A 27,473-nucleotide genomic window follows, 5' to 3' on the forward strand; every position below is an offset into this window, starting at 1 on the left:
CAAGTTAATGTGGGTCAAGAGCGTAAATTTTGTGAGGCTTGGTTTAGCAACGCATGTAATGGATGAGACCGGGTTTTGTAATATATTGCATGCATTATATACATAAATACAGGCTTTAATAATTTATTTTGGTGTCATATAAAAGCTCTGCTTATTACTTTTTTCTAGGAAAATCCACTGATCAAAGTTTTCAGGCACAAGACGTCCATTGCTGAATATAGACCTCTCCTAGAAATTTCCAATACGCCTTGTTTGAGCACACTACAATCGTCCGACAACCTTAACAACGTAATTTTCAATAATTTATTGGAATTTCCTAGATATATAATATGAAAAGTAAGGTAAAGGATTTTCTCCCAGGCTGATCGGTGATTTCCCAGTGGTAATTAAGACTCGCGATCATAAGTCTCGAGGTATATTCCCGGAATAATATCTTATATAATTCACCCTTTTGTTATTAATTATATAGGATTGCCACTGCTCACAAACAAGTTTCCAGAGGATGGAGAGCAGCGTCTTTGGCGTACCATAATATCACACTGCGATCGTGTCAACCCGCCTAATAAGCGTACCAATTAAGGCATATCCCACCATAGATATCTTCGCGTATGCCTTGTTGCCTTGCATTGGGCATCTATGGGCTGAAACGGCAAAGGGTTCTTAGTGACACCATATTGTTTAAAAATGGGATAATCTATAGTCAACTTTCACAAGGTTTCTCAGTGTCACACTCTCACTTGAGTATTTTCATTGTCTGAAAAGTCAAGGTAATTTATTTAGGGAACACTTAAACAGTTATAAAAAAAGAATATTCAATAGTAAATACTTTTACTAACCAAATAAAAAAACAAATGCATAACTGAAAACGTTGTTCACGAAAATAGCATATGACGATGCAATACCAATAATTCACAACATAAGGAAAAAGAAAAACTAATCAACAAACAAAATATGTTAATTGATTATCCACAATATATCGGAAGCATTTAATTGTAATTTCATACTTATTATTGTAAACGATACAAAATATATACATACAATAAATGGTCTTATCACAAAAGGCAATTCCTACCAGACAACCATAGTGTGGAAATAGAAGAGGGATAAGTAGCAGGTAGTTAACGTGTACATATACACAAAAAATACGTACATACTGACATAAATACAAACATATTTATACATTTATTCATATATACTTACAATAAATACAGTATAATACATAATAATAAACATAATATTAAATAAAAACATCAAAGTAAATTTAATCACATTTGCTGAAGAAACGGAATTAGTAGATAAGTAATCAATGGTTCTAGTAAAGTGTGTCTTTATTATAAAAATTATGTATGTTACATAAAGGAGCGTAACAATTTTAGAAAAGCTAAGTTAGGGCATGGTACAAAAAAGGTTGGAAAATACTCGTCTAGTAAATATATCTTAACCATTTTCTTAAAAATAGGTAGTGACAGCATGTCTTACACTTAGCGATAATCGAAAAGCTTGTGTATTATAATTTACAGATTTGTTCATAAATGTAACTTTGTAAAACAAAAGTCTTTCGTTCTGTGTGTTATTTCCCATAGTCCAAGTATAGAGTTAACTGCTATTAAAAAAACTGACGTTTAGTGTTGATATGATTCGATGATATACGTAAGACAATCAGAAACGCTTGCTAATAACTGACGTTTATGGTATTAAAAAGTGCTGCTTTTTTAAGTTCTAAATATTTTCTTATTATAGATGAAAAATGCACCTTCTTTGTTTTAATACACGAACATTACTGACAAATAAAATCATCTTATCTCTACTTTAGCATCAAATATAAGTTGAAACGTTTATTTTCAATGCTCCTAAAGATATGATTTTCGAGATAAATTTTAATATTGCTGACATTTAGTTGATTAAGAAACCTAATGGATTCTTCTAATAACAAAAGAACCAATATATAGCTACTTCCGCCAATGCGGTAGTAGTCGTGCAATAAAGTGCACCTCCAGCCCGCTGATAAATGCGCATGCGGCAAACAATGCGAATTACACAACTACCACCGTTAAATCACTCAACACGTGTTTCACCCCTCTACGGGGCATTCTCAGGAGTAATGTTACACCGATTAGTGCCAATGAGTTCTGTGTTCACTGTCACTTCTGTCAATTTATGGCACGACTACTGCTGCATGGCGGAAATAGCTATATATTGGTCCTTTTCTTACTTGATTAAGAAAATTACACAATATATTAAGTTATACACTATCTATGTTTTGACATAAAGTTAGGTGGAATGAAACGAAACACTTGTGTGAAGAAAACCCAGTTGCGCCGTACGAAATGCTTGTATTGTCATAATTATATGGCTAATGCAGGAGTAATATCATAAAGGATTCCGTCGCGCGGCGTGTGGAATTGCACACCGTTTGTTGTGATGACGTTTATCAACGAGGTGTCCTGTTGCGGCGGCGTTCCTCGAAGTATACGTCGCATGTCATACAAAACGGTTGTTCAAAGGAAATCAATTTAGCTCAAAGCATGCCGTCGGTCGTATATATATACCGTTTTGTATGACATGCGACTTACACTTCGAGGAATATAAATGTATATTTCTATACATACGTAACTTGTATTGTAGCACTTATAAATGTAATAAATATTTATATAGAGTGATTGTTTATTGGTGTTAAAACTTTATAGAAATTAATGTATAAATCGTTCGATAAAATCACCCGGTATAAGTATCACTCTGAAATATGTTACATTACTTTATTTTTTCTATTACAATGAGACGACAGTACAAAGTCTTCAGGGACAGATAGTAAAAAATAATTAATTTTAATATGTAATAGTCCGATTTTTAGCAAAGCCTTTTCTTACTATATTATTATTTTATTTTTTCTGAAACATTGATTTTAGCATAATGTGTAGCTTATATTTATTGGTAGCAAATAAGCTATATATTCATCCCTGTAAAGCTCTTCTATCATATATATAACCATACGTCCTGTATGTTATTTTTAAAACACTTTTTTTAAAAGCTTTTTTTACCTATTTATGTATTTAGTGTTCATTTATTTTATAAATAGGATAAAAGGTTAGAAAGTAAAACATGAGTTTAAAAAATGCATTGTTGTCGATTTTTCGCCACGGTCGGCTGAAGTCGGCCGCGTGTCTGTGAACAGGAAAAGCTGTTATTCAATCAACATTATCTGTTGCGTTTATATCAGGTAACGATGGGCGCTCCTTATCCTTCCGCCACGAATTGCTCACCTCCGTACTTCCGTACGCTTCAACGCAATCTGCATAATAGGTTACTTAATAACGTAACTTACTGGGAAGGTACGAATACGAAAAAAGCCCGACAAATTGCAAGTAAACCGTCTTCGATGTTACAGATGGATGAAAAAACGTTAATCCCTGTACGTAGACAATACGACACGTAACCTCATTTACATAACTTTTCGTCATTCCTATAACATATGCATTATAGGAAAAAAGGAAAAAATATAGAACTTAATCTATATATTTATAAAAAATTAATATTTGTCTGTATATCCTTTATAGATCGTAAATTAAGCATTTGATCATGAGCTAATCTTAAGCAAAGTTATTGTGCATGAGCGTGCAAAAGTTTCAAAGTTGTTTAATTTTTTTTATCAATAAAATAATTCAAAATGATTTGGATATTTGTATAATGTCTTTCCTTCAAATTTATTTTATTACGTGATATAGCAACGCGCTTACAGTAAAGCCAGTTCTATATTATTATATATTCTAAAATGTTTAGTACAGTAGAAACACATAGCTAAAATTCTCTGAAGCGGTCACTGTCGTTCTTGTTTCAGGCCATAGAGACTACTGCAAGGTATAGGCCTCCCCCAAAAATATCTTATGGAAGATATACCATAATCGCCCCGTGTGGCAAGCAGGTTGGCGATCGCAGTGTGGTATAATGGTACGCAGAGAACGCTGCTGCTCATCCTCTGAAAACTCATGTGAACAGTGGCAATCCTATACAATTAATGTGCAAAGGTTGTATCCCAGGAATCGAACCCGCGATCAACGATATAAAGTCCCAATCCTCTACCGTTGGACTACCACTGCTCATTTGCTCTCAAAGTTAAGAACGAATATCTCAAAATGAGTAATGTAAACGGTCACCGTTAAAAGTAATGCTATCAATTTAACCTCTTTATAACAAAGAAACGATGATCAGAGTGACACAGTTACCTTGACCATTCGTAACCTCGTGGGAGCGCAAAACAGATTAACACCGTATCTTCATTCCCACAAATATTAGAAGCCGCTGTATAAATTGAATGTTATTTGCTTCTATAGTAAAAGATTACGAGAAGAAACAGTTAATCCAAGATTATGGTCAATGTCACCATAGAAATAAATCTGTGGTATAGTTCGGAAGATTAAAATGTACTTGCTTTAACATAAGAAGAAACTTCAGTCTTTTTCAAATTGAAGCGTTATTTGATAGTTTTTTTTATGTTAAATGTTTTATTTATTATTTTTTATTTTTAATAAGATGTTATAATATCACTTTTGAACATTTTAATATAGAGGATTTTGCCAAAAGATAGGCCTTCTCTGCATATCATAATACCACACTACGATCGTCAATCCATCCGTGGCGATTATGGTATATCATTCTATAGATATCTTAGGGCCTATGCTTTGTAGTGGGCGTCTGTGGGCTGAAACGACGCCAAAACTTTTAAACTACAAGATTTTAAATAATTTGTTTAGCTTTATTTATTTTATTGGTCTTTTAAATATTTAAATGACATGTATCTTTATAAATTGATTATATTTGAAAGAATTTTATTAATGTTTACAATTTTGAAGTTGCATCGTTAAAGAATAATTGGTGTATAAAGTATAATAACTCGAATCCATATTTGATAATGAAACGCCTTGTCAAATTTCACGCCGTTATAACAGCCAGTTTGCAGCGCTATTGACGTCGAAATAAAAAACCATAATCAACCTTTACTACTTCTGTATCCGGCATTCAGCGGGCGTAAAACAGAACCGATAGGTTAATTTGATGAGACAAAAAGCGACACTGTTATACCGACCTCGTGGGAGAGTTGCATAAACGTTGCGAGACTGTCGATCGACGAGGGCGCGGATGATTCGTTGCGCTCGTTGGACAAATTCGGCGCGAGCTGAGGACATTTTTACATTTCGTATGACTGTTCTATGATATTCTTTTTTAAATTATAAAACTTAATAATATATAACGTGGATTAAAAATTCACAAGATAAAAGAAATTAACCTTTTTAAACATATTTCAGAATCCAAGTTATACATTCAATATTTCACTGCATTTATATAACTGATATTTTTCTTAATGTTATTTAAATGTTACTTTTATCACGCAGTCTGTAGTCTATTTCTGTACAGTGCTTACTGTTAACCAGCCCTTTACCAATCGCATTCCTCAAGAGAAATAATTTCAAGAGTTTATTTATATATTTTCTCATTTTACTCAAATATAATACCTTACATGCATTTTCTACCAGACGACCAAGAGTGGTGCAAAGGTAACAAGTATTCAGGTTTGTAAATATGATGGGAATATTATACAACAAGTAAAAAATACTACATAATATATATACAGTACATACAGTACTATATATATAATATACTATACTATATATACTATATATATATACTATATAAGTACACGATAAAAACTACATTAATGATCTAATTACTATTAAACATATAATTAAACAAAATATGTACACATAAATTACACATATATACTACACAAGTAAAAAAAGAATGTGAAGGTTTTTTTTTGCAATAGCTCATTATCGTTTAGACAAATTGCACTGTGAAAATAATTTTTACTTAGTAAACAAGTATAATAATTATCTAAGTATATTGTAAATATAACATTTGTTTTATAATCTATGTAATAAAGCAAAATATTTACAAAGAATATTCGTTTCGTGTTTAGAGACCAAAGACCACTTCCCAGAACACTAGCAAATAATAAATACAGCATACATGCAAATATATCATGTATTTAAAACGTGTAAAATAGGTTCAACAATACAGGTTAACGACTACAACTTCATCAAATTCTATTACAAGCAGTTAGAAGAACGCCTTTTAATTCAATGTTTAATTAGTGAACGCAAATTGTAACCGTTCTTGCTCTTATTAAAATACAGACGTGTTCACTCGGCGCACAACGAAATATGAAAAGGTTAAGCCGGACCGTTACGTTACGGTAGTCTTTAAGTTACGGGGCCGCATTATCTCGGACTTTTATTAAGAAAGAGCTACCGCATGCCGGTAGCCCAGTTTAAGACTTATTGTATAGACAGTTACCTATAAGAGCACTACAGATATTCCCATAACCACGAACATCTGTTTCTATACACATAATGCATAAATGATGAGATAAATAACTTAAGATTTTCGAACTGACATCTTGCTCATCTGGATTTACAACTTAAAAACGTTCTGAGCCTCGTTGTAAAACTCATAGCCGCTCAACGGGCCATGGAAATAGACATTCTCGGGATTTTTCTACGAGATCGAATCAGAATTGAAAAGATTCGTAGACATACGAAAGTATCCGACACAGTCCTGCGGATTGATAAATTAAAGTGACAGTGGGTAGGTCTCATAGCACGCAGACCAAATGACCGTTAGAGCCTCAGTGTTTTGGAGTAGCGACTACGAACTGGCAAGTGTCTTAAACTTGCACCCACAATGTAAACATACGACCTTGTCGGTCTTCGGAAGGTGCTCGATCCAGGGCGATTCTAAACGGTCCTGTTGTAAATCTATGGCTTTGACCTATTTCCAGCTATGGACGTACTTTTGCTGAAAAAATGATGACTGACCCGCTTAAGGACAAGTCATTTTTTGTGATTAATAATCAGTTTGCTTGAGTTAGATTTACAGTTTCCCATGTTTGAGTGGTTAAAAGCGCCAAGAAACCCTCGGTTCAGGCTATTATAAAGATACTTCACAGGATAAGTGGACTGCCGAGCACTTCCGATCCAATAAGCGAAGGTTCCATGGAGAGATATGGTGTGAGGACCCTTGGAATCCTCCAGAGAGGATTTCGGCTTGAACCGTCATTCATTGTCTTAGCATTATGATTGTGTCCGAGCTGACCAAACCACGGTTGGATTATCGAAAGAACTTTTTTAAGGTACTTTAAAGTACGACTCCAACTCTCTGCGTATTTTTACGCCGGGCGGTACGAACATTATTATTAATATAGTTACAGTTAATATAACATATAGTTAATATAAAGATGTCGGTCAAGCATTTTTGATCTATATTAAAGTAATAAATCTAATAAAAGCCCCCGCTACAATAGAACTCCAAAGCAAGACCGTTAATTCCTATGACTGCGACAGCACTAATAGAGACTTGAGCTGCCCCCAACAAACAGTACAATCAAGCCGTATACAATTTGCCAACCATATGGAGTAAGACCGGACCGTTCCAACGTAATATGGGTAACGGTTTACCGCAACTCGATCATTGGCCACGCCGCTTGCGTAAGATCATAGCTGTGATTCGATTTGACGTACCATTATTCACGTTACATGAACGCACGTCATACAATTTAAATTAAAAACAATACTTAATAAGAAACATTGTGGATTGTAACTGATTAATCTCATATCTCCTAACATAACTGTACCTAAACGCAATTTACAACATTCAATTTATTTAGCAATTTGGTTTTTGATGGAAACTTTGTCCGCGTTAAGACAACAAATTGAAGAAATAGCTAAATAAGGATTCATATCAACTCATTAATATCATGCTTCAGTAAGAGAAGTATGTATTGGGAATTAAACAAACGCGAGGAACCTAGGTTCCTTTGTGATTTGAAGTCAAGGATAGTTGAGCGTTGATGATACTGTAAACAACAGCTCCAGCGGCAAAAAAGCTATGATATGTATGCTTCACAAAAATATACAAAGCATTTACCATTGACAACGTAATTAAAATAACAACTAAATCATAATATTGTGAAAGTAGACGACGATACGTAATATCAATTTGATACTCTATTTTTAAAATGTAATTAAGTCATATGATAATACAATATCTAAGAACAAGAAAAGTCATAAGAGTTTGTACTTCGAAACCAATATACTATTATTATAATTAACCTTTATATTATATAACGGCTATTAATTATTATGCATAATAATATTAGAGATGATCTAGCATTTTACATTTAAATAGCATTACAGAGTCATACAAAACAGAGATATGTTTAATTTACTAACACTTGTATTTTTTGTTATTATAAGTTGTAGCCTGGTTGCATTCTAATTGGAAAAATAATTAATGTAACATATTACAAAATGTTCAATTTATATAGGGTAATGGGAAATAGATGTATACAATGTATGCGTATCGAACGAACCACCGGCATATTCATTAATAACATGCGTAGAATTTGTTGCAATTTTAAGTTCTGTGTTTTACTGGTGACTGTTTTTAAAATTAGACAGCTTTATTGTTGATAATCCTTCTAATGTAGTACGATCATGACTTTGAGGCTGTATGCTAAAGCCTGAATAGAAATGGAAATGCGGTCCTGATATATCAGCATTCTCATATCGTTCAACATTACGCGGGTGAATATTCGAAAGTCGAAACGCGGACGACGCGCCTCATCAGACGGCAGCACAGCATAGGTGAGAGAGAGCAGAGTAACCTTGATACGAAGAAAGCGTTCGGAAAGATCGACGCGATGCCGATTATATGCAATCGGTTCAGACGCCGATATAAAGCCTTAGACAAACGTTCTGAGATCTAACCTACAATCAATGGGTACACGAAGAAGCGTTGTCATCTATTCTCGTATATATAATAAAGTTCCAAATGATATCTTAGACCTTCCTTTTCTTATTTTAAGCCTAAAGTTATGTTATTACATAAATCTTTTTAGCATTCAGCAAGAGTTTTTAGTCGAACGAAATGTGTGAAAATTGGTTTGTCAACTTTATTGCAAGATTATTATTATATCGTATATATCAAACATTGTAAAATTGCATTTAGAAACAGCAACGGTTGATTTTCTTCTTAATAGATTTGCTTGGGATAGCTAACTCACGGACTTACGGACTGACTTTTCAATAATGGTTAAAATAATTGACAACCCGACATTGGTGAACGCGTGAAAAATTCGAAGACTTATCCCGGGGCAATTACGCAAGGTTTGGAACGGAATAGGAGCGGTTCTACGCATTTTCATGTTATTGTTCGGGCGGATCAGGCAAATACCAAAGGTTGCAAACTCGCGATCCAGTTTGAAGCAATGTTCTGCCAGATGAAACCGTTGGTGTAAATCAATAATCGACCTTTCATCTTTGAAGTGTTGACATCAAGTCTTAAAAACCGAACTCCGGATAATAATCATTTATCGCATTTTCATGTTCTTGTTACGTGTGGTTTCATACCCTTTTTTATACCGACTAACTTCGCATAACATAATTACCATTTGTTACCATACAAATATTAATATTTGACGTCTGCAAATAACGACCAAAGACACAAAATGTCTTGGTGACCCGACACCTTTACACCGTGAAACTTTATACTTAACTTTCATTTATGGGACATCGTGAATTCATAGTCGCAGAGATATACTTAAGTAGTAAGAAGTTCTAAATTTGAAAATTGTACCCAATTCTCGAATAACGAATTAAAAGATAAATGAATTAAAAAAATATATATGCTTACGACACCTTTATATCGCGAAACTTTACACTATTTTAAAAAACGATCATTTTTTATTATTATTCCGATATTATCCACTACTTATTTTTTGTTTATATTTGTCTTGGCGTTGATTAATGGGACTTTATGTGTAAATCAGTCGCAGAGATATACTGAAGTAGTAAGATCTTAATTTAAAAATTATTCCACATTCTCAATTATCGAGTTAAAAATAAAAAATATATAAGTTTCCGACACCTTTATACGGTGAAATTTTATACTGTTTAGAAAAAAAAAACGATTATTTTTTTTATTAAGACACTATCTATCACATTAGCACCTAATTTTGGCTTGGCGTTTATTTATGGGTCATAATGTACGAATCGGTCGCAGAGATTTACTGAAATAGTAAGAATTTCTAAATTTGAAAATTGTAAAAAATATATGCTTGCGAGCATACTATATTTCACGAAAAGGAAATTGTAAATGTGTGTAATTTTTTTTTACTTTTAGAAACCGATTTTTTTAAAAAAAAAACTTTTACCTAATCGTATAGTAAAAGAAATTTGAAATCATTCTAAGCCAAACTTTTCCTGAGGTTTCGCTATAGCATGCCGCATACAAATTATGCGGATCTGTATACTTTAGCACTAAACCGAGGCAATGTTAAGATTTAACTTTCCGGATCCCATATACTTGTTTAAAAGAGAAATCAAGGAGTCAAACCTCATTGCGTGCTGAGAAATCGCAATGGCGTCAGGCTTAAGCCATAAAGACGGTTTTATAAATAATTCCACTTTCGATAATTCTCTCTAAAAATTCAATAAGAAATTGGAATACAAGTACACGAAATAATTATGCACGCAATAAATGGTTTTAATACTTATGCAAAGATTTTATTTATATATTGTTTCATTGCAATTATAACACAGATTGCGCTAAAGTCCTGGTCACCGCTTGATGTAACTTTTAAAGTTCGATCGCTCTCTTTTTACTTATTAACTGAGTCCATCTAATTATTATCCGGAAGAAATGACAGTTTGCTAACACACCGCCCTTTGCACTTTATCTTTCGCTTATTTTATCTGATTTATTTATAGTACAATAAATAGACTATGAATAAATTGATAAACGATATCCAATTCAGTAATAAAACTTTATTACTGCCAGAATTGAAGCTACCGATGGATCCCTAAATGAGGTTCAGGGTAGGCCTTCAGCGCCCTATTATCTCTCGACGATATCCGTAAATGCTAGTTAGGTAAAAAGTAACCTTTCGTTCAATAATATTTTATTTCATGTAACTTGTTCTTGTTCTTTGGTCATACTGTAAACAGCCGGAGCGATTAAAAATAAACTCTGCGGCCGTTTTATAATAATAATAACTTCGATTTTATACTTAAGATGTCATAGATTATTAGTCAATTAATAACAACTAAGCGATCTATGGAGTTATGTTAGCCCAGCAGTAGAGGACTGAGACTTGCGATAGTAGGTACCAGGCTCGATTCCCGGGACAGCCTTATATATATAATTCACACTTTGTGCATTACTTATTCAGGATTGCCACTCACAAACAAGTTTCGAGAGTATGGGCAGCAGCATCATCTGCGTATCAAAATACCACACAGCAATCGCCAACCCACCTAACATGCGTGGCGATTATGAAATATATCCCCATAGACATTGTTGGGTAGATTAATGCCTTGCAATAGGAGTGTAGGAGCTGAAACGACGGAGAGGTCTAGGAGGAGATGTCCTTGAAATGATGAGACAACACTTAACTTTGTATGCTTTGCTTGGAGTTTTGATACAAGGTCAATGAGAACCGCAGAAGAAAGGTAGGATGTAATTCAAAGAATTGCACGTTTGAAGTAGCAGTGGCTAGAGCACATCGCTCATTAAAGCGACGGTCGTGCCAAAAGGTACTGTGATAGACGAGCCGGTATATTCGACGTGGGTAGGTATGTGAAACAACGAGACAAAGTCGCTGAATAAAGGCGACTCTAGACCGTTCTTCGAGACGATCTTTGGAGTAGATCTTTGCTTTGCCGTGGACTATCAGGTGACATGGTGATTACCATTTGATACAATTTAAAACAAACTTATTTTTTCCATTTATTTGGCACACATGGTTAATAAAGATTTATAATTGACGCATTTCCATATGATTTAAGTAAAAATAATTGTAATTACAAAATAACGTGCAAATCTTTAGTCCATTATGGTATTTTTACTGTACATTACACTCGTTTTTTGCTCGATTAGCATTCGTCCAGTTAACGACGCTTATCTCGACCGCCCTCCTTTTTTTACAACTGCAATCACGTGCGTCGAACAACAGTGTAATGAATCAATTAGTGTTTTTTTTGCTTCTTTAAATAAAGAAACGATTTATACGTAAAGAGATTTCCATTTGCGTACCATGTTACGGATAAATTTAACCTTTTTTTAAATATAAAACAATAGGAATATAAAAGTACTTATGTTAGAAATTAATTAAAAAGTTAAGTTCATCTTATCAAGAATGTAATTCTATTTTATTACGTTACATCAAATCTTTGTTTAGAACGACAATGCAGATTATTACACGCTAGTCGTGTCGTTTTCTTGGCACTTCCCACAAAGAAGGTCTTTGGAAGGAATTTCTGAATGATGTAAATTTCAAATACAAGCTTTCGTAAAATATAGAACCTCAACTTTTTTCACCTGACTAATTTTTACAACATTGTAAAATAAACAAAAAGTTACCACCCCTAGTACCACGTGTAATAATTTAATGATTCTGTAGACAGTGTAAGGCAGTAGCACCGCACTGTTAAGGGCATATTTATACATGCTTAATAATCCATAAGTATTTGTCATGATTAGAGACCAGAAAAGATGTTTCAGGTCTTATTGGTAAGCTCACAGTTATTGCAAAGACCCGTGTAGAATATCTGTTTTCTACCAGATTGCCGATTCGAAGCCGCTAGAGGGCCAAAGCACTACTTAAACGGTAGTAACCGTTATCGGATCAGATTGCAATGTTGAATATTTTAAAAGAGGAAGTTTAAAATTAGATTATAACTTCGAGATTGATCGAGATATATATGAAAATCCGTAGACGAGTAAAAGTAAACACCTCCCAGCCCCTTGGCAGTTTGAAATGGCAGATGGCCACTAGGGCTTTAAGGTTTTGAAGTAGAAACAACGGACCAGTGAGCGTAGTGTGTCGATCTGCAAAGTGGAAAAATGACCTTATTAAGAGCGTCGGAATACCCTGTATCCTAGCCATATCCAACCGATTCTAGTATAAGAAATATATGCGGAGGGCGTTTGACGATCAGTGAACGTCCAATGGTTGAAGTGATAATGAATACCTTCAATTATAGGTTATTGTTTATGTATAACCATGAACTATGTACTACTAATAACTACTAATAACTATAAACTACTACTAATATGTTTAACCATGAACAGAAGCTAGTATCGGTCATAAATAAAATATGAAATTATCTCTTAAGCTACCTCAAGTACTCGTGCCGCGTAGAGGAAAACATTAATTGAATAGCATTTGAATGAATCATTAAATGTACGCGGTGTTATGACCGATGACATTGGAATAACTGAACAATCAGTGAGCTTCATGATCACCTTTTTCAACGACATTGAGTTAGGTCAGGCAGCTTCATTGACATGGCACATTTTATGGAGAACTATCATTGTTATCAAATTATACTAGTTGCAAATACGTTGCGAAGGTACAAGGAATTATACGTCATGTTTCAGGCGTACATCGTCCATTGCTAAACAAAAGCCTCTTCCGTGTATTTTCAACTAGACCAATTGGAAGTAGAAGTGATTCTTTAGAAAACATGACCTGCTCATTTCCACTATCTATCCAATTTGAAAGTAACTGAAGTTGACCTGCAACTTCAGTAACTTTCGATGTATTATCAATTGATGTACATAATATACAAGACCTTTGTTCAGTAAATTCACCATACCTACAGCTTTCCCAAACTGAAATATACAGCTTTCTGTACAATGAAGATAGCTCACCGTGGCAATTAAGTGTTAGTCAGTTTATTTTAATGTTATGATATATGTTAGATATGTTGAATTTTTTTTTTCAAAAAATTATGTACTCCGGCTAAGTTAAATTAACATATTATTCTCTGGTCTGAGGCATTTATTATTCGAATAGATGGTAGTCTCATTTTAACGTCAATAAAAGATGTAATACATCTATTGCTAAAAGAAAATTGTACAATCAAATGTTCGAGCTACGTTCAGTCTAATATTTTAACATAAATTCATACTGGTTCTAATCGTAAAACATTGTAAATAGATTTCATTAATCCTGCTATAACAACTTCCTCTTCAAATAAGATAATAAATTAGTCCAGATACGAGATAACGGTGGTCCGTGCATTCCTTCTAACGGATGCGGCAGCCTTGCGGGATGATGTTGCAATTCTTAACACGGCACCGCAAGCTTTCGATGCGAATCAGATTTAATGATACATCAACTCATATCTGACGTTTTAATATAAAGATGAATTACATTGTCCCAGTTCTTGTCTAAACGGTAGCCTTTATAGTTATTTAAAACTTTATAGAAACGAAATGAACCAAAAAAAAATTATTATTTCAAGTGATTGTTAAAAATTTAAGTAATTTTGAACAACCGTTTGATTAAAAAGATTATCGAATAAATTATAATATTTTATTACATATTCCGGTAGATTTAAAATTTTCAATAAAAAACAGACACTTATAAATAAAGGAATATCTAAATGATAAAAATCCTTGGCAGTGATGTCGCCTAATTATTTTGATTTCATTCAAACTATATCTGATAAATGTATCAATCTGTATTAAACCGTATTAAAAGATATGTTGTTGTGGAGCTTCTTCCTGCTTCTTCTACACCACCATAACACATTGCGAACTCTGCTTCGTAGAGTAAAGATACATTAAAAAAATGAGTTGACGATCAATAAGAGTTCTGTTAAAAGTTGATATTGCAGAAAGAGGCTGTGGAGAGAGAGAGAACATCTGAGGTCCCCATCCGCAGTCCAAGACCTGGACGTCGGAGAGTGTAACACCGCACCTTTCTCCAACCTCCTTAACATGGCCTTAGCGGCGGATTCGGGGTGAACCGCCATAAGTAAGGAGTTGAAACACTAGGCCACCGCCGTTGAAACTATGGTAGTATGCGAAAGCGTTCCGGTAGTTTTAAAGAAAGGCGTTTAAGAATATAGTGTTGTTTTAGTCGGTAGGAGTCCTTTTCCGCAGAGGAGGGATATGCAAGATTTTCCCACGAGAAAAAAAAGAATACGACAGTCCATGGTAAATACATTCATTATTTGTTAAATTAATATACTCATAAGGTGGTAAGACGAATTAAAACTATCCACCAAGAAAGTAACGAGCATCATAAAGTAAAAAAAAAATTTAGGCCAAAAAAGTTCTAGAGTGTTCTTCAGACAAGTACAAAGCATAATGTCAGCAAGTAAACGAACATTATTTGGGTTAATTAATTTTGTGATCTGTCATAAAATTCGAGTCGGACACGGTACTTGAAGCTGAACTTCATCACGGATTACTCGCTCCTCGGTTCGGGGTAACTGTTAAAACGTCCGTTATTCCTGACGACAAAAAAAAACTCAGTTAAACGCTTAATGGCTCATTGTTTAGCAGCGATGACTTTTTTTCATTTAATGTCTGTATTTATAGTCTGTTCCCGTCAAGTAATTGCGTGACTCAACATTGTTAATGAGTCTAATAATTTATCATTTTATTTCGGACAACAGAAATCCAAATACGGATTATTAACATTAATAGCATAATAATAGTAACAATAAAAATATTGTACATATACAAGTTTTGTTTTTCAGATTTCAGATTGTGCCTTATACACGCCACGCGTGACCCTATTACGGACATTATATTTAAATATAACGATCATAAAAAAATTTATTTAATAATATCCGCTTTGTTAATATTAAACATATATTTGTTTGTTATATTAAGACTAGAGTAAGTATAAAAAAAAAACCGTGAACCTTTGTACATTATTTGTTGAAATAACGTTGCCGGCATAACAGAAGTCTACTAGATTGCTTAAATTTGTATCCAGTAAATCTAATATCAACGAGTCCCACCTATCCTTCACGAACCTGGATTATCTAAATTAGAAAGTCGTGTTCATATTGACCCTTCAGGCATGTTTTACAATCTTAGTGGACCGTGATAGCTCCATGTAGACTATAGTGTAGAACAAATAAATAGAGAGAAAAGTAAACAGGATATTTAAAATTTTTTTTAATGGTAAACATGAGTTAAATAGTTACATTAAAATAAGATAACAAATTTGTTTACGTATAAATTGCCATTTTATTAGTTTAGAAAATTCGTAAACTTTTTACCTCTATCATAATCAATGTCCGTTACCTTTTTTTATTTATGATACAAAATTTATATATATATATATATATATATATATATATATATATATATATATATATATATATGTATGTATACATGTATATATATATATATATGTATGTATACATGTATGTGTGTGTGTGTGTGTTATAATCTTGGACTGTTGGAAGCACTATCCATTTCACTTTCTATTTCTATTTTGTCAAACACTATGCAGTTAATTTAAACTATCTATTTACTAATATTTAATATTATTTAAGATATTAGATTTTATCTGTGGTAAATGTATAACTGTCGTATAAACGATAAATATCATCTCTATTGAATTCAACCGCAATTAAAATTGTATTAATTGTGACCGCAAACATTACCTTCTGTCTTTCTAAACATAATTAATAGTATATAAGTTGATAAAAATAAAGATAAATTATATCTTTATTTTTTATTCTCGTTATTCAATTTTTTTATACTCGTTTATTCAACATTGTAACATTTAACAGAACTCTTATTGAGCGGCAACTTATTATCTATTTATTTTTTTAATCTATTTTATTTTTGGTTCCACTCTGCTTTCGCAAGAACAGGAACAAACTCTACACTAACACATATTTTAATAAATTTTAACGGATGTTTATACATATCTATATCTTTATATATAGCCCATATTAAAACAAAATTGTCAAGGGAAATAACTGCCAAGGATTTATCTATCCTATCATTTAAATATTCGTTTATTGAATAATAAGCTTTTTCCATCAATTTATTTTAAAATTCGTTTCGAGGTTCAATAATGTTTTGCGTAATTTTTTAAAAATCTGATTCGGTTTATCAGAAATGAATTAGAGAGATATCGCAGTCGAAACTTTGTTAGTTTTTCACGGTGCCTTGTAAATACACTATGAACGTCCCGTTTTTACATTTATTATAGTTATTGTAAATGTACAGTGAGGTCGTTGTAAGAATATTGACCTCTTTAGTTTGAAGTGAAGTAGGTAGGTCACATAATGCGGATAACAGATCGCAATTGGGGCCCTAACGTAGAGGGGAGACAACGGGGCGGCAAGCGCAGTTGGACCTGTCTATTCCCTTCAGTCCTATTGGAAATCTAGCAGGGAGGTCTTTATACAGCAGTCGACTTTCTAAGGCGGAAAAAGGTAATGTTGCATCTTACCACATTATTATTATTTCATATTTTTTTGTAAATATTTTGTACATCATTACTTAATTTTACATTAATAGCTAATGTTTATATTTTAAATTACATTATTCTTTCTTCGTTTCAGTGATCCAAAGATGTTAAATATTTCCAAAGATTGTCTGTTGCAAATAGTGATTAATGACGTCTAATTGTACATATATCTGTATTGTTATTTTATTGTTTATATTTTATATTTACAATACGTTGTTACAATAAACAGTATTATTAATATAAAAAACATAAGTTAAGTGTATTATGAGTTTAATTCATAGACATGTTGTAACACAGGATATTCTAGGCACGCGTCGACTGCGCAAGAGTCGACACTCCAACCGGAACGAATACTATTGTTTTACAGGCATATCTGCATCCGCGGATAAGCATCGATGCTTCTCCCGATTGCGACCTGTTGATGCCTCTATAGTGTATTGAACGGTTATTTATGTCCCTCTATACAGAACACAATGCCACGCTAAATTACTACTATAGTCAACTTTATCACAACGTTTTATTAAGAAAAGTCATACATTTTTATACATTACAATACAAGCACGTTTTTGATCATATGGTAAGTGGTTGTTCTTAAATACTACTTTGGTGTTATTCTAGATAGAGTTATAGTAAGACAACGATGAAAACTGCTTTCGCACTTATCAATTCCGATAATGAAATAGTAAGTTCCATTATCCTAATGCACTATCATATCATGCAAAATTAAAAGTGGTTGGATGGATGGACAAGGGTCTTTGGCCAGAGCGGGTTGCCGATGATAACTTACGGATCCGAAAAGGGGTCGCATACGGTGGGCTTTATAAGAAAACTCGTGGTCGCTCAAAGTCACCTAAAGAGCAATAGAGAAAACTACACTCGATGTTTCGCAACGAGATCGCATAAGAAGTAAAAAGATTCACAGAAGACCCATTGTTACTGGTGTAACTCGAAGAATTGCTAATCTGAAGTTTCAGCGGCATAAAACTAGTGATGGTGATGATATTGGGGGAGAGATGACCGTTGGGACCGAAAGGTTTTCGAGTGATGACCACAACCCGATAAAGGCGGCGTGGGTAAGCCCTCCTTTAGGTGCAACAACGATAAAGTAATAGTCGTGGCAAGACGGTGTATGCAAGCAACGCGAGACCGGTCCTGGAGGCGATTTTTTGGGGTAGGTTTATGCCTTGCAGTTGACATCTAATAGAATCAGGCGTTACTTTGCGGAAGTCCATCCTAAGTAAGAAAAGGACTAATATATAGCTATTTCCGCTATGTAGCAGTAGTCGTGCAATAAAGTGCACCGCCCGCCAACCCGCTGATAAATGCTCATGCGGCAAACAATGCGAATTATACCGGTTTTTGGCACTAATCGGTGTAACATTACTTCTGAGGATGCCCCGTAGAGGAGTGAAACACTTGTTAAGTGATTTAACGGTGGTAGTTGTTGTGTGTGTGTGCTAGATTAAGTGATGTAGCAATAGTACAGAAAATAAAATGAATAAAATTGAATAAAACATTTGTTGAAACAATGTCCAGGAACAAATCTCGCTCTCACCGAGTAGCACTCGTGAAAATATGATAATGATCGCTATGATTATATAAAATTAAATGAATTTTGTAAATAATAACAATTTTCAAATTCATAGTCGATTTTTTATAAAAAATGAAATTCCTGGTTGGAATTCTTTCATTTGATTAAATTTGGTTAGTTCTTTTTTTATATGAGATATAGCTTCTCAACTTCCGCTATTTTATTAGTTAACTCATATTTCAGTATTCACTTAAGATAATTCAATTCAATTTAAAAATAACTCGATTTTATAGAAACTAAAAGGAAATTATCTATCTCTCTTCATTAACTGATTCTCGGCTGTTGATACTTTCAAGCAAATATCTTGACAATTTTCAAATAAGCGAATGTGAATCGTTCAAATAAAACAAATATTCATTAACGGAATTGAAAGAAATAAAATTGAGTACACCGTGAGGCCATTGTTCGGGGACGATATTGCAGCCGTGTGACCGAATTGTTTGCGAATAGACAAGTGGAGATATACAGTGTCAGATGGAGGCTTGTTGTTGTGGGAATGGAATTTAAATGATTATTGATATTCCCGTTATGTCCCGGCATACATATTTAGTTAACTACAATCATAGTCTGAGAATTCTCGCGTCAATGTTAAATTTAGAAACATGAAAGTGGAGCCGAAAAACACAAATACAACCTCTCTTTTTTAAAAAGAACATTTAATTTATTTGAAATAAAAATGTTGTTATAGAGTCGTCAATAAAACAGTCGCATATTGAGTCGTATTAAACATATAACTAAACATATTTTTTAACTCCTACAATTAACCGTAAGTTTCTAAACGTCAATAACTCATACCACAAACATTTTAGTTACTAAAATATTATATAGTAGTATATTTCAAAGTTTAATAGTCATAATAATCCAAAACATTATATAACAGAAAGTTTATATACAAGTTGGACAAGGTCGAATTGTTAGACAAAAGTAAATCCATTAAAAATACGCCGAAGGTGAAAATAAATCAATAGGTACAAATTAATTACGCTTAAAACTTTTAATACATATACATATGGTTGATTATATATGCAAAAGCTTTAAAAAAATGATTACTGTAAATTAATGGTAAACACTGTTTTTTTAGTTAACAAAATTTAATAATTGAACAAAATCGTCTATAAATACTGGCCATATTTTCTTTTTTTTACCGATTAACGCCCACTGCAAGGCATAAGCCTTTCCAAAAGATAAGTCCAGCGCTGCCAGCACCCGGTGACATCTCTAGATCCTAACTATTTCGTCAGTGCACTTAGCGAGGGACCTACATTAGTTACGTCTACTGGATCGTGGTCGCCATTTATCAACCTTTTGGCCCCAACTGCCATCGGTTGCCCAAGACATGTGCCTTACTCCTTGCACTTCAGACGAACAATTCTTCGAGCCACATCAGTGATCATGATTGTTCTGCATATTTCCTCATTTCTGAATCAATCTAATAGCGAAATTCTGAGCATAACCTTCTCTTTTGCTTGCTGGGTGGCCTTGAGAATTCTAATGAGGACCGTAGTAATCAACCACGTTTCGGATCCGAATAGAGTCATCACTGGGAAACCACATTGATCAAAGACCTTCGTCTTTGAACAATACAGTATTACGAATGAGATGTTTTTAAGCTTCCCGAACGCTGTCTATATATTACTACATTAATACGACGTGTAGATATAATTTTACGCTATTTTAAAAGTATTAAATAAAAATAATTAAAAATCGTGCTTTGTATGCACTAAAATTTAAACAATAAACCGAATACCAAATGATAATATCGAACTTTTTGCTTATACATTTACAAAACACTACAAGAAACAGTAACAATAATCATTCTTTCTCAGATTTCTACGGTGTCTATCGAAGTGATTCTCTAAACGATCTATCTTAACCGACTTACTGGCAGATATTTTCACATCTCCAATTATGACGGAATCGATACTTTCTCCAATAAAAGCGAGAACTGATAATAAATTGCGGCCATAAAAATAAATTCATGTCATTGAATAAAAATAAAAACATTTCGACTAATTTGACTTCGAAATTCAAACTCGTCATCGGTTTTACATTTTTTTTCTTTATTGCGCAATCAACTAGAAAAAAGTATTTTGTTACAAAGGTACAATGCAACGAATAGTGACAGCAAAATAGAGGCGTCTACGGAAGTTCCTATTTCCGTTCGGGAACGCGATGGTTTGTGACATCGATTTCAAATTTAATCAATATTGACAGAATGATACGCTTTTTTATTTTGTAATATTATATTTATACTTCTTATTTTCTCTTTAGTTTTTTCATCATCGACACAGTTTATTATCTTTTTCTAGTCTTGTATTGTATCAGCGGGCTGGTTTCCGCAACTGAGCGGCAATGCGTTCTTTTGCGACGTGGTTGGTCTTAATCGAACCAACCAACTCCACAAGAAATCTCAGCAGGCCCTTGATGTTGCCGGCGATTTCTGAAATGAACCTCGGCGATCCGAGATGGGAAGCCCTGTAAGGTGCTACTCCCGTACACCGAAGTAGTACGTGAACAGCAGTCTCATCCTCCTCCAGGCACGCTCTGCAAAAAGGCCTGTCTGTAACGCCTAATATAACATATATTAAAAAGACCATGACCGGATAAGGTCCCTGCCACCAAACGCAGTCGGGGTCGCGACAGCCGGAGCAGGGCGGTGGAGAGCCAGCAGCTTATGCTCCTCGTGGCTCATCCATTGCTTTATTTATTGCTTTTTTTATTATAACATATAAAGAAATATATTTCTTTACAATCTAAGAGGCACTAAAACACATTACCTTATATTTAGAACAGGTTCCTTTTTCACCTCCTTTTACGTGTTAAATGTATAAATGTAATAAAAATAAAAACAATAAAAATAAATTGTTTAACTTTAAACGAGTACCTTATATAAACATACTTTAAATAAGTATAAGAATCGTGTTAACAATCGTTTATGTACTTTAACAAAAACGATACCGTACGACCTAAAAACGTTATCGTGGAAAGAATGCACGGGTTCTTCCGTTTATAGTATGGTAACCGGTTTTTTATTCGCTTTATGAATTAATACAGCATCAGTTTGTCGCTCTTTCAAGACATTCTTGAACAAATTTCCTTTTCTTTATTTTAAATAGAATTAACTTTCTCTTACACACATAATATTTATTTTAAATTCACATAAAATATAAGATTAAGCGTAGCAGGTTTATTCAGAACATATGTGTACATATTTACACCGTCATGTTTTTTTTATTTGAATCAATTTATATTTGTGCTGCTGTAACATGTAGGTAATATTTTATTCCTTTATTGCTTCGAAGCAAAACAAATGAATACTTGGAAAATAAATATAGACGGCTTGAAGTCACGTAGGGACTTCTATCATATTCTACTAATGCGGTCATCGTTCCAGAATCTGTATGTGCCGTTTCACTTCGTGCATTGTTCTTACATATCTAAGTTAAGTATGACGAAAGCTATAATACACCAAAATTGTTTACTAAGCTGACCCAAATTTTAGAACAGAATGTTTTGAAATACCGGAGGGTTTCTACAACTAAATAATCGCTGATAGGGTTTAAAACACTCCACGAAAAAGGTTACTATTCACGTCGGTACGAAAGAGTTTTATAAATTATACATAAAGCTGTTGATCTATCTATCTGAGTACAAAAAAAAAGTCCACAACGAACAAAAGACTTAAATTTTGTGAAAGAAGGCACAAGCTAGGTTAGAATGCAGCTTCTGATATCACACTTATAATTGACACTTATGAAAAACAATATAAAATTCTAAAGAATATAGCGGTAATGTCTTTTATGCCGGAATTATTCATATTTTCAGAAAAAATATTCTTACCTAGGAAATAAATATACTTAAAAATATCACAAATAAAATAAATGACCATAACGATGTAGTCAGCGAAATAAATAGGAATAAATTCAAAATGAATTTACATACGGTAGTGTTAGTAGCTTGAAGTATAACAGCGAAATCTCTCTGGAACGTGTGAACATGGGCCTGTCAAGGGAAACATCAGCTCATATGTGGAACGAACTTTTGTTATTTAGTCAGAGGAGTCTGGTCGTTGAATGTCACCTTCAACAGTCAGTCGGAATACCAATATTAGTGCTAGAGAACCTCGGTGCTCCACTCATGTGCGTCTCTAATATTTAATTGTAAAGCATATATCAAATTTTGATAACCTGCGTGCGGAATCGAACCTACTGACCTCCGGCGAACACTAAACGGTCGTAAACAATAGCAATATTATGCAATGCCTCATTGAGTATAGGACAGGGCGCCTTCACGCCTATCGATTTGTAGGACACGCTAGTGTCGGGCCTTGAAACTAACGACTTAACGTTATTGCTATAGTATAACGTATTGGTTAATTGCAAATTTATTATGCAGGTACAGATAAAAATTATGGGAAATAGATAAAATCGATTTTATAGTTTTGGCGATTAAATTCATGTATAGATTAAGAAAAAACTTTGGTATCGAAATAACAGGTATATTATTTTAAAATGTTGCAATTAAATACATTGTTTAAAGAAATCGTGTCGTGAATTTTGTATATATTTAAATAAAATATCTACGACGGCTCGACTACATTAGTGCCCAGAAAATAAAAAGACAATTTTTGATACTTTAACTTTGAAAGCAAAAACGCAACACTGTGTATTACACCGTTACATTTTAATCTTAACTTAAAAAAAAAATGAAACTTGTGAAATTTTAAAATAAGGTTTCATTTAAAACTAGCATCTGAATGTCAGGAATCAGTCAACTGAAGGAAGAAGCAATTTACAGGTGAAAATCAATTGTATCCAACAGGATTTTGTACAACAATAAAATAACAGGTTTCATAGTTTTACTTAAAGTCTTTTACCTCATACAAATTGATAAACCCATTAAATATATGTATGGTACCAGAATAATTTACGACGTAGGAACATGATCTGCCACTTCTAGCCTCATTGGAAAGGTCACAGGTGCTTAAAGAATTACGGAAAAGGCTCTGCTCGGGATTTCTCTACGAGATCGAATTAGAAGTAAGGAGATCCTTTGACGAAAAAAATAACAGACGTAGTCCAGCAGATTAGTAAGTTAAAGTGGCTCTAGGCAGGCCACATTGTGTGCAGAACAGATGGGTGTAGAACGGCTGAGATCTTAAGATTTTTGTGTAGAGACCGGCGTGGGTAACGAAGCCTGCCCACCAACAAGATAGACAGACGACCTTGTTAATGAATACGTTGGCCGGTTATATTCAGTCCTATTCGAAATATACGAGGGAAGCCTAGTTCAGACACAGTCCAGAAGTGGAAACATTACGCCTGAAATTATGTTGATATGGATATTATATAAGAGTGAAAATTAATTAATATAAAAAGTTGCTTAACCACTAAGCTGATCTAGATTTTGTAGTCAGATCTACACTCGTGGTTAGGTTAACTTCGGTAAAGTGAAGTAGTCGAAGTGCGGAAGAAGAATAGCACTAGTTTTAAATGTTTTCATGCTGGTAGAGTATTAGTTCATATGTCTGTATGAGGTGGGTTTGCATCTGAGTGCGTACGTTTCTTTAGCTCTAATAAATAACTTTAATTGAACTTTTCGTGGCCCACAATGTTATAAGAAGATTGACAATGAAGTTATTATCGATCCATGTGACTACGCAGACGTTGGAAACGTTAACCACGGGCGTGCGAACCATGGCTGTTGAAGCAAATCTGTGATTTACGCGAAACTGTAACAAGAACTGTGAGTCAAGATCAATATGACATGTTCATTATTTTGATTTTCCATTTCTAGAATGTTCTTTTAATCGTCTTCTATGTCCAAAATTCATCAGTCATAATTGCATATAGTTATAATTTCTTCACACGGAATTTATCATCAATCATCTAATTTCATAATAATAATAACAAAATCAAAAATAAATAAAAACAATATGACTTATGATATGATGAATAAATCGACGGCAGACGCAATAATAATTTAAAATTTCCACACGTATTAAGTTATAAGCGTCAATGAATATATATACTCACAAATTGAATTCCGCGAAGCGAATCGATTTTAAAAATTAATTATAAAACTAATTGATTTTCAAAATGTTTTAGATGAATTCGTAAACAGACTCGAACTCTATTCGATATTTAATAAGAACATATTTTTTTTATCAAAACTATATTGAAAAAACCACTCTACACAGTATCAAATAAGTTTATAAAATAATCGATGTGTTTATGATAAAAAACTTATGTGAAAAAAAAAGCTAGTTTTAGGGGTAAATTTTTCGAGTATTGTATTTTAATATTAGAGGTCTTATCCAGTACATATAACACGGTTCACGAAATACAAAAATGTCAAAAAAAGAGTTCGAATCATTAAGTTCATTGTTTCACGTTTATGAAGGCGATATGTGGCTGAAAACGTGATAAAGAACTATTTCAAAATTCACACGAGGTCTTTCGCTACTTACTCTAAACTCAGATGATCATAAACCTAGTTTTTTTATAGAGCCATTATTTTTTTTCGTTACGTGCGAAAAAATATGATTTAGAAATATACCATAGCCCTTAATGTGTAATTACTTACTTTTATTTAAAATTTTCATTTAAATGAGATGTTTTACAAATTGTATTGTTTTTTTTTTCTGGAAATCTAATCCTTATTTGTTTTACTTACTAATAATGTTCTTGAATTATTGTATATTTATTTACACTAAGGATATTACCCAAAAAAATTGTTTAAATGGTCAACCCAAAATCAAACCTAAACGAGGAAAAAATTAGAGTCGATGTATAATCTAAAATTAATCGTTTCACAAATTAAAACACCATAAACATTCAGTACTTGCATTAGTTAAAGATAATATTAAAAAAGCTATAGTAATTTGCCATTTAAAACTAAGTAGGCCAGAGATATATCTATAGAACCTGTGCATTGTCTTGTCAGTTAAGCTTCAATATGCAGCACAATTGTAACATAGCGTTATAATACTTCCATATAAGTTATAAATAAATTAAAGATAAATCTTTTTTATATACATTGAATGTTGAAAAGTATAGGATGTTACATTGTTACTTTAAATAATATATTCTATATACTATTATTAACATATCTATTAAATCGCAATTGTTAATATTTCGTATGTAAATTAGATATGAAAAGTGATAAAGCCTATTACCCTTAGCTATGCGTATTAGACTGTAACAATTAACATTTTAATCCGTACAAAGTTACTAACCTTGTTTTTAATTAAATCGTTTATAAACGAAACATACTGATATGTTACAAAATTAAAGAATGTTAATGTTACATGTTACACAAGCGTTTAAACTTTAAAGTGGTGTATGTATAGTTCATTTGTGAAAGCTTTTAAGCTTTTCACTTTTCAAACTGACTTTAATTTATTTATCCATTGAAATGCAACAGGCAGTATAAACTGCGGGAACATATAGAATATAATAATTAATTTTAATATGACATTGTCGTTTCACCACATAGAGGCCCACTGCAAGGCATAAACTTGCCTGAAAGATAACTATTGCGATATACCATAATCATCACGTTTAGCAGGTGGGTTGGCGATCGCATTGTGGTACTATGGTACGTAGAGGACGCTGATACCCATCCTCAGGAAACTTATTGGTGAGCAGTGTCAATCCTGTATAATTCATGTACAAAGTGTTTATAATATATAATACCGTATCCCGTAAATCGAAACCGCATCGTTTGCCGCATAAGCATTTATCAGCGGGCTGGCGGGCGGTGCATTTTGTTGCACGACTACCACTGCATTTGCGGAAGTGGCTAAATATTGGTCCTTATCTTACTTAGGATGGACTTCCGCAAGGTAACGCCTGATTCCATTAAATAATCGAACCCGCTACGTACGATCGCAAGTCTCAGTTCGCCAGGCTACCACTGAATTTTAGAAATGCTTTCTTTAGCGACAGTTTATATAACTTAAATTATTATTTCTGTAATCATTAATTTTCGGATAGATTGTGCCATACATTAAATGACTGAAATTGAGCTATTCATTCACCCAATTGATGCTTTTATATCTATAACTAATTCTAAATTACAAAAATAGATCTACTTGTATTGTTTTGTTAAAATTTACAATCGATGAATTTTTAATTCATTTCTATGATAAAAAGACAAGCGAACAGATCATTCACATAGATAATAGTGGATACCACACTTGCAACATTGTAATGCATTCCCAACGGATCTCTGATGACTTGGAAAAAATATACATCAGTATATTGTTACATACAAGCGAATGTAAGAATGTCGCATTACATCTGATCGTATCTATATTATTTCAACTTATACACTAAAAAAAAATGTTAGAGAGACTGGAAAATAATGTCGTTTCAGCCGGCATATTTTACAGAAAAACCGATTGATTTTTACCGCTCTGGGATTGAAAATTTGTATATTAGACAGCAAAAGATTGTTGATAACCAGGGTGAATACATTGTTGGTTAGAAATAAAAACTTGTTAAAAATGTAGTCGTGAGAATTTAACTTAAGAAA

The 27,473-nt window shown here is 33.3% G+C and overlaps 1 protein-coding gene across 3 annotated transcripts in view; it reads right to left on the minus strand.

Moving 5' to 3' along the window:
• Nucleotides 1-27,473, minus strand: part of LOC137931333 (ATP-binding cassette sub-family G member 8) — a 72,706-nt gene that overhangs the window by 37,478 nt on the left and 7,755 nt on the right. For 2 of the 3 annotated variants that reach the window (XM_068774806.1, XM_068774803.1), the window contains exon 2: nt 5,081-5,170. The exons of the other annotated variant lie outside the window; for it this stretch is intronic. The gene's annotated coding sequence lies outside the window, so the exon portion shown is untranslated. The remainder of the gene's footprint in view (nt 1-5,080; nt 5,171-27,473) is intronic. 3 annotated transcript variants of the gene reach the window in all.

Source organism: Battus philenor, unplaced genomic scaffold (assembly GCF_028537555.1).
Source record: "Battus philenor isolate CCGP_79_NKW_IND1 unplaced genomic scaffold, ilBatPhil1.0.hap1 SCAF_7, whole genome shotgun sequence".
Taxonomy (NCBI): Eukaryota; Metazoa; Arthropoda; class Insecta; order Lepidoptera; family Papilionidae; genus Battus; species Battus philenor.